Source organism: Podarcis cretensis (genome assembly GCF_951804945.1).
Source record: "Podarcis cretensis genome assembly, chromosome: 3".
Classification (NCBI taxonomy): Eukaryota; Metazoa; Chordata; class Lepidosauria; order Squamata; family Lacertidae; genus Podarcis; species Podarcis cretensis.
The window spans coordinates 17875264-17890295 of NC_137172.1; positions in this window are offsets into that span (position 1 = coordinate 17875264).

Here is a 15032-nt window from a genome sequence, read left to right on the forward strand (position 1 = left end):
TGACTGGGTTGCCCCAGCCGCTCTGGTCAGCTTCTAACATATATAAAAACATAATAAATAATAATAAATAATATAAAAACATTCCATATTAAAGGTTTCTCTATACAGGGCTGCCTTCAGATGTCTTCTAAAGGTTGCACACACACACACACACACACACACACACACACACACACACGTGTGAAATGTTGGGATGAATCCTAGTTCAAAGTTAGGCCCAGCTCGAAGGAGCCTGGAGAAGCTGGCTCAAACTAGGCTTTTGAAACAGGCAAGTTCACAGTTCAAGCTCCCCTCATTCAACCCTTCACCCTATTTCCACTAGTCTGTAACTATTCTTGAGGCCACTTACCATTCTAGGATTTTATTGCCTTGGGGAAGACAGATGATGTAGAACAAAAGGAAGCACATGCCATTTCTGTGTGGTCTTCACATCAATCTGTCGCTTTAGAGAAGGGCCCAAAATTCATCCTCAAAATGCAACGGTATGAATTGTGCTTGGAGTTTGGCCGGGAGCTTTGCCACACTCTGCCCTCAAATTTCTAGGTAACCTTCATCCTGTGTGAAAGAAGCCCTTGTGTTTTATTTTTCTTTCTCAAAATGCTTGAGGGAAACTATTTCATTTGACTTTTTATTGCATTTATTGTTAGTTTGCATTTGATCTGATGTGTAGAGATCTTTCCTGTTCTAATTAATTCAGGAGGGTTCTGGAAGCTTCTCTGTGTGAAAGAAAAAAGCAGAAGGTTCCTGGTATTTGGGTTATACCTTCAGAGAAGCTGAGTACAGCTGGCTTAAACTGGTTCTGTTATCTCTTCTGTCAAGATCATGCTGAGTATAAATGTAGGACCTGAAGGAACCTGGGTTTCATTTTCTCTTTCTATCCCTTTTCCTTCTTAGCATTAAGGTTTTAGTTATTGCAAGTTTAAGTCAAGTCTGCTGCAACTGAATTTCTTATGGACAGTGCCAAACCTGAATGTATTGGATTTGTGACCATTATGCTCATTTGCACAGACAGGCAGAAACCCCCTGACCCTGGGCAACACCTGCGTGGAATAATGACTCAAGACAATGTGTTATGGGATTAAAATTTGGCCACAACTTTATTAATATTTCAGATGTAGGGAGACCTTGGCTTAGACATTGGGCATTTATCCCTCCCAGTCCCCAGCCGGGGATCTGGGGAACATCAGGGTTATCCAGAATACGTGGGGATTGGGCTGGCTCTGGAGAACGTCTGTGTGGTGTTTGCCCGTTCGTTTAGAAACTGTCTGTACAGGGGAGAGAGAAAGGGTTAAAAATGTAGACCAGTAGGGAAGCTGGAGGTGGAGCGTACCCTTTTATAAAAGGGCTTAGCCCAAGGTTTGAGTTAGTTGTTGGTGGGTAGTTGGTTGGTTTTAGTGGGTTGGTTGGTTGGGAAAGGCAGTTGGAAAAGCAGTTGGCAGGCAGTTGGAAAGAGAGAGACAGTTAGTGCAGTGGGTTATTGAGTGAGGGGAGGTAGAAGAGATAGAGGATAAAATAAGACTAAGAAGGTAAAGAGTAACAATGTTTAGAATGCAGTTAAAGTTAGTGGCTACAATAAACTACACTCTTCTTTGTTCCGGGAAGTTTTTAATATTTAACACTGTACTGTTTTTAACATTTGATTGGGAGCCGCCCAGAGTGGCTGGGGAAACTTAGCCAGATGGGCGGGGTATAAATAATAAATTGTTGTTGTTGTTGTTGTTGTTGTTGTTGTTGTTGTTGTTACCTTGAGAACCTGACTGAGACTAAGTGATTTTACCAGGGAGGACCTGGTTGGTGGCAGTGGATTAGTGGTGTGCAGGTCAATAGTCTGTGAGATGACCGGGGGCTTCGTACGAACGCCACAGTCTGTTCAAGCAGAGAGCCCACCCCCCGTTTTATCACCATCGCAGGGGAGAGCAATGACAACCTAATGGCGTGTGGCCAATGCCTCCCCTCAAAACAGCCCCTTTAATGGGGAACCCTGGAACTGCCGCTGCAGGGGGGGCGTGGGTCATGCCTCCCCCCCCCCTTTAGGGAAGATAGACTAAAGAATTCCGCCCAAGGCCTGAAACCGGTAAAGTTGTGATGTTTTGCTACGGGGAAGGCGAAACCTGCCAATGCAGGAAAATTCCTTTTCGGCCCTTCAACAGCGACCGTAATGTAGCAGTGCCTGTGCACCTGTGAAGAAGAGGTTAACCTGCAAAAGAAGGCTTAACTAAGGGAGGGCAGGGTGGGAGAAGTTCTGGAGCCGGCTGAGAACTCCCAGGTAAGTTCCGCCCACTGTGTCCAGGGCAGCTGTTTATCAGCTCCATTTGATACACAGGCTGAGACCCTATTTGCCTGTGGACTGTCTTGCCAGAGTGATGCATGCTCTAGTTATCTCTTGCTTGGACTACTGCAATGCACTCTATGTGAGGCTCCCTTTGAAGGTGACCTGGAAACTACAACTAATCCAGAATGTGGCAGCTAGACTGGTGACTGGGAGCAGCCACTGAGACAACATAACACCGGTATTGAAAGACCTACACTGGCTCCCAGTACGTTTCCGAGCACAATTCAAAGTGTTGGTGCTGACCTTTAAAGCCCTAAATGGCCTCAGTCCAGTATACGTGAAGGAGAGTCTCCACCCCCATTATTCTGCCTGGACACTGAGGTCCAGTGCCAAGGACCTTCTGGTGCTTCCCTCACTGCAAGAAGCCAAGTTATACAGGGAACCAGGCAGAGGACCTTCTCGGTAGTGGCACCTGCCCTGTGGAATGCCCTCCCACCAGATGTCAAAGAGAAAAACAGTGGTACCTCGGGTTACATATGCTTCAGGTTACATACGCTTCAGCTTACAGACTCCGCTAACCCAGAAATAGTACCTCAGGTTAAGAACTTTGCTTCAGGATGAGAACAGAAATCGTGCTCCGGCGGCGTGGCAGCAGCAGGAGGCCCCATTAGCTAAAGTGTTGCTTCAGGTTAAGAACAGTTTCAGGTTAAGTACGGACCTCCGGAACGAATTAAGTACTTAACCCGAGGTACCACTGTACCAGACTTTTAGAAGACATCTGAAGGCAGCCCTGTTTAGGCAAGCTTTTAATGTTTAATAGGCTCCATAGCAGCAAAGCTCTACTGGATGAAATGCAATTGCCTCTGGTCTATTTTTTGGGAATCCTGCAACATGTTTAAATTTTTACTCTGCTAACTATATGCTGAAATCTGTTGACATTTCTATTCCACCTTAAGGAGCAGACGTGTGGAACTGTTGCGTGTCACATGTCTGTTTACATTCCAGCACAGCTTGCTGGCAACTTCCATTGTGTATTGCTTTTGCTTTTCCTGTTCTCTCTGAGACGAGAGAGAGAGATGACATGTTTCTTTGTCCTAATTTATGATTAATAAATCTGTAGTTGTAGTATGCTTCCACAAGCCTCACGCCTATTCTGTGTGCGCAGTTCGCTCTGCTGATAGCATGCCCTGGCTTTGAAGCCTGGGTCGCTGATTTATGTCGGACCAGATGCCGATGGTCTTCGAAGTGGGAAGACTGGGAGGAGACGGCCCAGCTGGGGCTTGCCAGCTGGCCTCCTAGCCCTCTCATGCCGACAGAATCTGCTCTGGATCAATATTGAGTAGAATTTCAATGACATTTAAATCCTCAAGGGGGTGTACATGGTGCCCCCTCTTCCCATTTTGGCGTTGAAGCGACCCTGTGAGGTAGGTTAGGCTGGGAGAGAGTGGTTGGCTCAAGCGCACCCAGTGCAAGCTTTGTGACTGAGCAGGGATTTGAACCCAGATCTCACCAGTCCTAATACAGCATTGTAACCGCTACACCCCCACTGGTTCCACATTTACTGGCATTTGCCACTAAATGTGGTGGCCAAGGGGTGTGCACAGGTGAGTGTCCTCTTCCAGGATTGGGAACCTCCAACTCAAGGACCAAATGTAGCTCCTCAGGCCCCTCTGTCTGGCTGTAGCTCAGGGTTAGAGCATCAGCTTTGTGTGCAGAAGGTCCTAGGTTCAATCCCCGGAATCTCCAGGTTAGGCTGGGAAAGTTGCTGGAGAGCCACTGGGAGCCAGATGGAGCAATGGTCTGATTCAGTATAAGGCAGCTTCCCACGTTCCGGTCATTTATTTACTGATTTCCTCCTAAACAACTGCCTCAATGTGACGTGCACTTAAAGATAATTTTTATAAAAGTTAAAAGCACGGAAACAGCAAATGCATTTAAAAGAAAATGAAAACCATACAAAATAGAAATTCGTGGTAAAGACAAGTATCAAGGAAAAGCCTCCCTGGCTACCCTTGCCTTCCCATGATAACTTCAGCAAAGTTTATCCCACTCCGTGATCATTTCTGAATGCAATTTCTTTTCTCATTAACAGACGGAAAATGGATTTAAAGCAAACAAACCCAGGAGAAATGTTCTGCATAATGCTGGTTGAATTTGCAAATTACCTCCTCTGCCTACCTTGGAGGATGTAAGAGAAACAGCAGACATCAGTTTTCATGTTTAAAAATACATAGATATAATTTTCCCTATGACACAGAAAACATCCTAAACACTCAAATTACAGATATGCTCTTCAGACACCATTTTTTTAAAAAAATAATAATGTTTTATTAATTTCCCAATATTTACCCAATATTACCACAGTTTTGCCAATTATACCAATTCAAAATTTATACAATTTAACCAAAGTGGTTTTCTACACTCCTTGATCAGTGTTTTTTGTCCAATTCTTATATTGCTGCGGTTCATATTTTCAATTAACATCCAATTACATTTCAGCTGGTATATTAATCATTAAGGTAACAGCTGCATTTTTAGTGATTACTGTTCGTGTTAATACCTTATCTAACTTTCCATAGGATTTCAAATGAGGTGCTCTAATTATTTTCCTTTTCTCTGCATGTGTCAGTCTGAAGATGTCCAATTATAAAGTCCTTGGCCTTTGTCTGCTGTCCAATTCTTGAAATTCCTTCAATTGCTGTTGTCTCTCAACTATCTGGAGCGGGGCTGTAATCCTGGAGAATTATCAAAATATCTCATTAGCTCCCTTCCATCATGCTCTCATCTTGTTCAGTGTTTCCAGACAATGACATGCTCCAACAGCCCACTCTTTCTCACTATTCAGTCAACATCTAGAAATTTCCACAGCCCAGGAAAGAGGGATCCAGCTTCCGCCGCAGGGGGTCTTGTAGTACTTTCATTTTAATTCATCACCATCAAAGTCTCCATGCCTCCCCTCGTCCACAGCTCCAAATTCTTTTCATTTTTATGACTGCATTTTGGCCAAAGTCCACTTCAGTTATATCTCTGTTGTTGTTGTTTTTTTTTGGGGGGGGGTAGAGATGGTATGCGCTCTAATTTTCCATTCCACCATTAGAGCTCTCCCCCCACCATCCCATCTCTTTAAACCACACACAGCTAACTGTTCTTTTAATCACAAATTTTATTCCACACTGTAATCCAACCTCATTTTGTATCTTTAGAATTTTGCATCTGGAGAGACTTGCCAAATCATTAAGAAAGAAACTCAAAGTAAACAGGAAACTGGAGGCTCCCCCCCCCCCCCCCTCTGCAGGGCCATATTTAGATTTGATGAGGCCCTATGCTACTGAAGGTAATGGGGCCCTTTATATGTCCGGCTGCCCTTTGTCAATAGCAAATTGTTACTGTTTTTTTGTGTTGAATATATGCTATATGGTAATTTATAGACCTAATAGGTATCTAAAACCATTTGCACATAACAAATAGGAGCCTACAGAACACAAAACACTGTTGCTGCATGTAGGTTTTATTTTATTTGTTTTTTATCTTATATTTTGGAAATGTACATCCAGTGTTTGTTTCCTTTAATTTTTTTTTGGGGGGGGCGCTCCCAAGAGAGTGGGGCCCTAAGCTATAGCTTGTTTAGTTTATACGTAAATCTGGTACTGCCCTTCCACCAGCCACTGCCCATACCAAATATAATCTTTTTTTTCAGATCAATGCAGCTGGATAATTCCACAGTTCTGATGACAACATCTTCTCTCAGAGCGTGCCTGACTTTAAAGCCAGTTAAAAATCTAATTAACAGGAGAACCTCTGCTTCTTAATGGTGGCTGTGATGGGATAATGAGCTGCTTGTGCGTAAAAGCTTGATCCCTCAGAGATTACTCAGTGTAGTAAAGCTCTGCCTTGAGCGGAGCCCTTTGGCATGGCTCCGTCAGTCGCTGGTAGAATCTGACAGTGGGCGTCTGCGGAAACGTTTCCAACATAAAAGCTGTTTAACGGAAACGCGTCTCCTGGATTCTCTGCGTGACAATTTCCGGCGAGGGATGGGGGTCCCTAAAGGGGGTCCTGATACCTCCTCACTGTTCTCACTGGAAGTATCCCAGAGCCTCCCCTCCGACTCCCTTTCCCTTGGAGCTCCTGCTCCCCCCCTACTGGTTCCCTCTTCTGCTGTAGTGTCTCTGCTATTCTCCTGGAGCCTTTCCACCACCTGTTCTTCCGATGGCAGTCCCCTGACATCCACCTCCCCCCCAGGGCCCCCTTCACCCCCTCCCGCCTCTTCTCCTACTGGCGGTGAGGATGGAAAGCCCCGGAAGGAACTCTCCTCATCCTCAAAGGATTCAAACACTTCTAGCCATGGCTTTCCGTCTCTTTCCCCGTCTTCCTCTCCTTCGTCGGAATCTGTTTCCTCCTCCACCCCTGACTCTGGGAACCCTTCAAACTCCCCTTCCTCATCTGTGGTCCCGAAGTGTTCCCTCCTAAATCGTGCCACGGGTTGTGGTTTTCTTGGGAAACGCCGATGAAACGTTTCTATTAAAATCTCGTCATTGACTTCCTCTGCCGGTACCCATATGTTTTCTGACTCTTCCTCCCCCTCCCATTCTACCAAGTATTCCACCTGATTTCCCTTCCACCTGGAATCAATGATTCCTGCCACATCCATGTTGCGTTCTCTCTCTTCTATGACGGGTGTCTGGGTGATCTCCCTCTCATGTTCCCCCCACTCACGTCCCTCTCTGTACGGCGACAGTAATGACCTGTGAAATACTGGGTGCAATTTCATGTGACTGGGCAATCGGAGTTTGAATGCTACTGGGTTGACCTGTTGTATGACCTCAAAGGGTCCCAACCGTTTGGGTCTCAATTTCTTACACCCTCCCTTGAACGGCAGTCCTTGGGTGGATAGCCACACCCGGTTACCCACCCTTATGGTTTCACCTTCCCTCCTATTTCTGTCTGCTTGCTTCTTATATTCTTCTTTGGCTTTCTCTAAGTTGAGTTGGAGCTGACGGTGGATCGCTTCCATCTCTTCAACAAAATGTTCCGCCGCCGGTACACTCCACCTCTCCCCTCCTTCTCCTGGAAATGCCCGAGGATGACACCCATAATTTGCCAGAAAGGGACTCATCCCTGTGGACACGTTTTCCGCGTTGTTGTAGGCAAATTCTGCCAGAGGTAACTTGTCTACCCAATCATTTTCTCTGTCCTTTACATAACACCTCAGGTATTGTTGCAAAACCCTGTTTGCCCTTTCTGCCTGCCCATTTGTTTCTGGGTGTCTGGCGGTGGAAAAACTTACCTCCACGTGCAGCAAGCTCATTAGCTTCCTCCAGAACCTGGAAGTAAATTGTTTCCCTCTGTCGCTGACCACCCTCAAGGGGGCGCCATGCAACCTGAAAATATGCTTTACAAACAACTTTGCGGTTTCTTCCACTGTGACTGCATGTGAACAGGCTATAAAATCGCACATCTTAGTTAATAGATCCACCACCACCATGACAGCTGTTTTTCCTCTGGATTTTGGCAGATCTGTCATAAAATCTATGGATACCATCTCCCATGGTCTTTCTGGTGTGGGTAAGGGTTCTAGTAGCCCCGCTGGTGCCAGCCTCTCTCCTTTTGCTCTCTGGCACCTGTCGCATCCCCGGACATACTCCCGTACGTCTTCCCTCACCTTGGGCCACCAAAACTCCCTGGTAACCAACCACATGGTTTTGTGCTGCCCGAAGTGCCCCGCCGTGGGGCTGTCGTGTAACTGTCTGAGCACTCGGCCTCTTAGTTCCCCATCTGGTATGTAGAGTGCCCCTTTGTAATACAATTTTCCGTTCTTTTCCTCAAAACCCCCTGTGTTCTCCCCTGTCCCCCTGAGTTCCCTGAGCTTTTCTTGGGCGTATTCATCGTTCTCGGTACCCTCCACCAGTTCTCTTTGCCCCACCAATGCCGCCCCACAAACCCAGTGGTCCTCAGGGATGATATGTCTTTCCTCCGCCGCTCCCTCCCCCTCCAAGTACTCAGGTTTTCTGGAGAGAGCGTCTGCCCTGACGTTCTCTGGCCCTGGCACGTAGCGAATTTCAAAATTGAACTTGGAGAACTCTTGCGCCCATCTTACTTGTCTCTGGTTCAGTACTCGGGCCGTTCTCCAGTATTCTAGATTTTTGTGGTCTGTCCGCACTTGAACCTTGTGCTGTTCCCCAATCAACAGGTGTCGCCATTTCCGAAACGCTTCATGGATGGCGAGTAATTCTCTGTCGTACACTGTATAGTTCCTCTCGGATTTGTTCAACTTCCGCGAGAAGAAGGCACACGGTCTCCATTCTGACGTATCTTTTCCCGGCTGTAGGAGCACGGCGCCCACCGCTCTGTCTGACGCGTCGGTCTCCACTCTCATTGGCTGCTGCAGATCCACGTGTAAGAGTTGTTCTTCCGAAGCGAACGCCCTCTTTAACCTTTCAAACGCTTGCTGCGCTTCTTCCGTCCAGACAAATTTCTTCTTACTGCTGAGACAATCCGTGATGGGTGTTGTTAAGTGGGCAAAGTTCTTGATGAACTTCCGATAGAAGTTTCCGAAACCCAAGAACCTTTGCACGTCTTTCTTAGTTTTTGGTGGTTTCCATTCCAGTACCGCTTGAACCTTGCTAGGATCCATGGCCAGCCCCTTGTCTGACAACCGGTACCCCAGGAATTCCACCTCTCTGGCGTGAAACTGACACTTCTCCAGTTTCACCCACAGCTGGTTTTCTTGCAGTTTGCTCAGTACCTCTCGTACATCTCGCACATGCTGCTCCTCATTCTCTGAGTACACTAGTACGTCATCTAAGAACGCTGCGCAGTTCTTGTAAAGCAATGGTCCTAGGACGTGATTCATGAATGATTGAAAAACGGCCGACCCCCCCTGGAGGCCGAAGGGCATAACGAGGTATTCAAAGGCCCCCAAAGGGGTGAACATAGTGGTTTTCCACTCGTCTCCCTTTCTCATACGTATCAGGTTGTACGCCCCCCTTAGGTCCAGCTTGGTAAAAATCTTCCCTTTCCTCACCCTGGTCAGAATGTCATCGATCCTGGGCATGGGGAAAGCCACTGGTTCGGACACAGCATTTAGGGCCCTGAAGTCTACGACCAATCTCGGTTTATCTGTATTTCTTTTGTCCACAAAAAACACTGGGCTACCCCCCACCGCTCGTGACTCTCTGATGAACCCTCGCTTGAGGTTCTTGTCTATAAACTCCCTTAACTCCTGCATCTCCCTGTCTGACATTGCATACAGCTTGCCCACTGGCAATTGTGCTCCTGGGAGTAAGTTGATTTGACAGTCAAAGGGTCTGTGCGGGGGTAGTTTATCTGCTTCTCTTTCGCTGAAGACATTAGCCAAGTCGGCGTATTGTCGTGGTACCCTCCCTGGGTCTGTTACTTCCATCCTTGCTAGCGTGGCTTGGGTGCCTACTTGGCTCTCCCTCTCCATGCAATATGCCAGGCAATGCGCTGACCCAAAGGAAACCACCCTCTGGTGCCATCCCACTAGCGGATCATGCAGCGCTAGCCAGCTCATTCCCAAAATAATGGGTGCTCCTCCCAAGGTGGCTATATTAAACGCTATCAGTTCTGTGTGCCTTGCCACCCTCATTATCATGGGGACCGTCTGCTGGTTAACAGCTCCTCCCAACAACGCCCTCCCATCAATCGTGGTCACCTGCAGAGGGTTATTTAAGGGGATAGTCTGTATCTGGTGTTCGGCTGCAAACTCCTTACTCATAAAGTTGCAGGAGCTGCCTGAGTCCAATAGCGCCTTCACCTTTAGTGGGTGTCCGTTTGCCAGCTCTAGCAACACCTCTTTTACAAGAGCTGGTCTTGGGGGTTCTGGCGTGGGCACATTCACTGTTCCTTGGCCTGGCTGCTGTGCCCCGATGGTGGCAGCCAGGCGTTGGCTTTTACTTGCTCCTTAGCTCCCTCTGCCTCCTCCCCAACAGCTCCCGCCATCCCTTGCCATTCCTTTCTTTGCGGACAAACTCTGGCAAAGTGACTTGGCTGTTGGCAGAGAAAACATTTCTTGGCGCCTTTTCCCTCCTTCTTCCGCCCTTCACTAGGGTTTGAAACTGCGCGCGCGCGCGCTGTTCCAATTTCCATCGGCTCTGCTGGCAGGGAAGGCTGCTCTGGAATCTCTGGAATGCGGAAATCCCTCCAACGCTCCCCTTTCCCTTCCCGCTTATCCAGGGCTCTGGCCTCCTGGCGTGCTCCTATGGCCAGCGCGGATTTAGTCAGATGGTCCATAGACTCCGCCCTGGGTGCCCGGGAAAGTTCGTCTTTCACTGCCGAAGATAGTCCTTCTTCGAACAGCATTTGTATCGGTTCTGCTGACAAATCCCAACCTAATTTATGGATCAACATGGTGAACTCAGTCCAGTACTCACGGACAGATCGGTTCCCTTGTTTACACGCCATTAACTGTCTGCGCGCCACTCCCTGCTCAATCTCGCTGGAGAACATCAGATCCATGGCGCGAAAAAACTTCCTTGTGTCCTTTAGGACCTCATTATTGGCTGCCATTAGGGGTCTCACCCAGTGTTTCCCCCCCCCCCCTTCGAGATGGCCAATCACAAACGCTACCCTCGATTCCTCATCAGGAAAATCATCAAACTGCAGATTGAGGGCATATTGCATCTCTGTCCTAAAGGCTTGATAGTTCCTGGGATCACCCCCAAACTTCTGCACCAGTCCTGGCACCTTCCTCGAGAGTTGGGTGGCTTTTCCCTTTTCTGCATCATGAGCCCTCCTCTCCTCAAGCCTAGCCGTTTGCAGAGCTAACTGGACCTCCAACATCCTGTACCTTTCTTCCAGGCTTGGACCGGCTGCAGCTGCTCCCCCATCTCCGGCTCCGGCTGGGTTGCTCATGATACCTCTCCTTGCACAAGCTGCTTTCAGAGACTGTCAGATTGCTGTGATGGGATAATGAGCTGCTTGTGCGTAAAAGCTTGATCCCTCAGAGATTACTCAGTGTAGTAAAGCTCTGCCTTGAGCGGAGCCCTTTGGCATGGCTCCGTCAGTCGCTGGTAGAATCTGACAGTGGGCGTCTGCGGAAACGTTTCCAACATAAAAGCTGTTTAACGGAAACGCGTCTCCTGGATTCTCTGCGTGACAATTTCCGGCGAGGGATGGGGGTCCCTAAAGGGGGTCCTGATACCTCCTCACTGTTCTCACTGGAAGTATCCCAGAGCCTCCCCTCCGACTCCCTTTCCCTTGGAGCTCCTGCTCCCCCCCTACTGGTTCCCTCTTCTGCTGTAGTGTCTCTGCTATTCTCCTGGAGCCTTTCCACCACCTGTTCTTCCGATGGCAGTCCCCTGACAGTGGCATAGGATGGTTTTCGCTAGGCGAAGTGCTCTTGCACTCAGTGCCTCCCTGCCCCCTGCATTCCATGCCGGAGCGAGAGCCAAGTACCGAGACAGACTGCGAGTGAAGATCCCTCCCTTCCCTGGGAGGAATTTCCAAAAATAATTTACCCTCTATCATTCTTGTTTTTCGACACCAGACGCCGTCTTTTCTCACTTGCAGTCTAGGGTAACCATTCTCAGCACAGAGTTTGATAACATATATTATAACCACTAATAGCCACCGAACACAATAAATCCTCTTTTCCTGTCAGTGCTTGAAGGCTGAGTAATTTTTCTTGCTGCAAAAGGAAGAAGAAAAGCTTGTCATGCTGCGCACTTTGGAGAGCATTCCAAAAGGCTCAAGATGACAGTGGAGTTTTGTTTGGGGATTTTTAAGAAATAGAACTGCCACTCTGGGGTGAGGATTCTGAAAACAGACTGCAAAACTTCAGGACAGGCTATGATTATTCAGCTCCTTTCTGGCTGATTCAGACAGCCATGCAGCTGAGAGTAAACCTTGCATCTCAGCCCAAGTATGGGGACAATTCAGATTAGAAATGGCATCTCGCCCTTAAATGAATTGGGGAGGGCGGGCTCAAATAGTTCATTCAAACATTGCAAATCCTTGGGCATTTTCTCCTGAGGAGGAGGGGAATTGTCATGCCCAGGTGGAAGAGAATGTTATTGTTATTTATTGCACTCACAAACCTCTTTTTATCAATACATTATTAGGGTTTTCACATTCTTACAATAGAGCAATATGGTCCCTTATCCCTCCTTTCCCCCTCATAGCTTCCATCCCTCCCTCCAACCTGATGCCCTCTTTTTTTTCAGTTACAGCATTTTCATCTCTGGCCTTCATTTGCTTAGAATTTGCATTTATATTCCACCTTTTTTTATAGCCTCCTTTCTGCCTCTGATTGTACTTGCTTCCCTGAATCAGGTTCTCAAAACATATGCTCCAGCCTGTGTCAACCTGGCAGCCTCCAAATGTTTTAGACTACCACTTCCATCAGCTCCAGTCACCACACACGCCCTTTCCTCTCCGTTTCCCCCTCGGCTATTGGGAAGCTGTCAAAGAATGAGCCAGCATTAAATCACACTATTCCAAATTGGAGTTAACACTTTATTAGCAAAAGCACAATCTCCACAGACTTGGCTGAGTGTCAGGCCTAGTGAGCACAGCAGCCCATCGCTGGCAGGTCAGTTGCTGAGACTGAAAGTCCCCACCTCCCCACAGTCATCTAAGTCCTCTCCTCTTTTTCCAGGCAACCAGAAACTGCAGCTGTGTGCAACCGACCTCTCCTCTGCCCTTTTCATGCATCTTCTGGTTCTGGGAGACAAGCAGGGAGGGGAGCTTGTTGCAGCAGAAGGGGGAGACAATCGTGTCTCTTCACCAGCCTGACTCCTCTCTGCCTCTTGGCCTCCCTCCTCACACTCTCTGGTTTCGGCTTCCGCCTCTGATTCTGCACTTCTCTCTGCCACGGACTCTCCCAGCTCACTAAGCCCTGTTACCTCCTCACTTTCTGAAACCTGTTCTTCCCAATCTTCTCCCTCTGACCATTGTTGTTCCACCATCACTTCTCAGGCTTTGGGCCTTCTTCCTTTGGCAGTTCCCCAGCTGGTTCCTCCCCAGCCTGGTGGAACGCTCTGTCTCATGAGACCAGGGCCCTGCAGGATCTGATTTCTTTCCGTGGGGCCTGGAAGACAGAATTGTTCTGCCTGGCCTTTGGCTTGGAATCACTTTGATTCCCTCCCCCTCTTTCTTTTTTCCTTTCTCCTTCTGTATTGGAACTCCTATTTGGGGACTTCCCTGGCTTTTTTTCTGGCCCGTGTAGGACCAGTCTGGATAGTTAGCCTTGGTGAAGACTTGAAATTTTATCCCCCAAAACGTTTTTGATTGAGTTTCCACTGAAATGAGTGCTGTATTTTAATGTTTTAGTGTTGTATTTTAATCTTGTTTTTTAAGCTGTATTTCAATGAATTGTTTTTATATTTGGTGTTAGCCACCCTGAACCCGGTCTTGGCTGGGGAAGGCAGGGTATAAATTTTATATATATATATATATATATATATATATATATATATATATATATATATCCAACCAGTCATGACAGAAGCTAGGTAAACAACCCTGCCCTGCTGTGACCCTTCCTCACCTGATCCTGATCTTAATCCTGGGGAGATCAAAATCTGGGGCTATTCTGGCCTAACATCCAGTATCTTCCCAACCAGCATTTCCCACACTGCTGTACGCCAACCCCCACCCCCAGTACTAGGATCTAAAGTGTAAACATTTTATCTCATTAAGCATGGGTGACATTATAATGAATGAGGCCATTATAACTGATGCCTGCCATGCCTTATTAATTGCCTGCAGATACACCGGTGCCACTTCAATTTCACAGCTCCTATCTGTACTGTGTTCACTTAAATGCTACCATGTTAAACGCACCCCTGATAACTGTTCATTTATCTCGGCCCTGCGCTTCCAAGTTCAAAACATGGTCCAGATAGTTTGTAACTGGCTGCCACGGACTGTCAAGCATGTCGGGTTGACTGTTTTAAATTCGTGAATGCCAGCTTCATTTAGGTTTCGATGCAGGAACTGAAGGAAAATAGGACTCACTGTATACTGACTGTTATTCAGTGCTGCTTTCCTAGATGAAAAGGGTGCCGGAACTCACCATGAACAGCTCCATCGTTCTCTTAGAATGGCAATGGCACCACCTGAGAGGCGCCAGAACTGAGTTCCGGCAGGTTCCGGCTGGAAAACAAGCCCTGCTGATATTGTTCCTGCTTAATTGCCACCTTTTAACTCTTGGGAAATCTGCCTTTCATTGTACCTGCTTGCCAGAGTCAGATTTCCAAAACGTCTACTCTAGCTTCAACCCACTTTCCATTGAGTTCATAAATGTGTCTAAGCTGTGCTGTTTCACACTGAAATTGGGGCCTCCCATGACAAAATGCTTACAGAGTGCCTGGGGAAACCCATCCAGATGGGCAGGGTATTATTATTATTATTATTATTATTATTATTACCTTAAAAAAAACATTTGCACACTGGAAACTAAGGGGAGGCAGGGCCAGCGCTGCTCACCTCTCTTCCCTGAGATCCAGCGCCGAGGGCCTTCTGGCGGTTCCCTCATTGCGAGAAGTGAGGCTACAGGGAACCAGGCAGAGGGCCTTCTCGGTAGTGGCGCCCGACCTGTGGAACGCCCTCCCATCAGATGTCAAAGAGATAAAGAATTACCTGACATTCAGAAGACATCTTAAGGCAGCCCTGTTCAGGGAAGTTTTTAATATGTAATGCTGTATTGTTTTTAACACTGATTGGGAGCCGCCCAGAGTGGCTGGGGAAACTCAGCCAGATGGGCGGGGTATAAATAATAAATTATTATTATTATTATTAT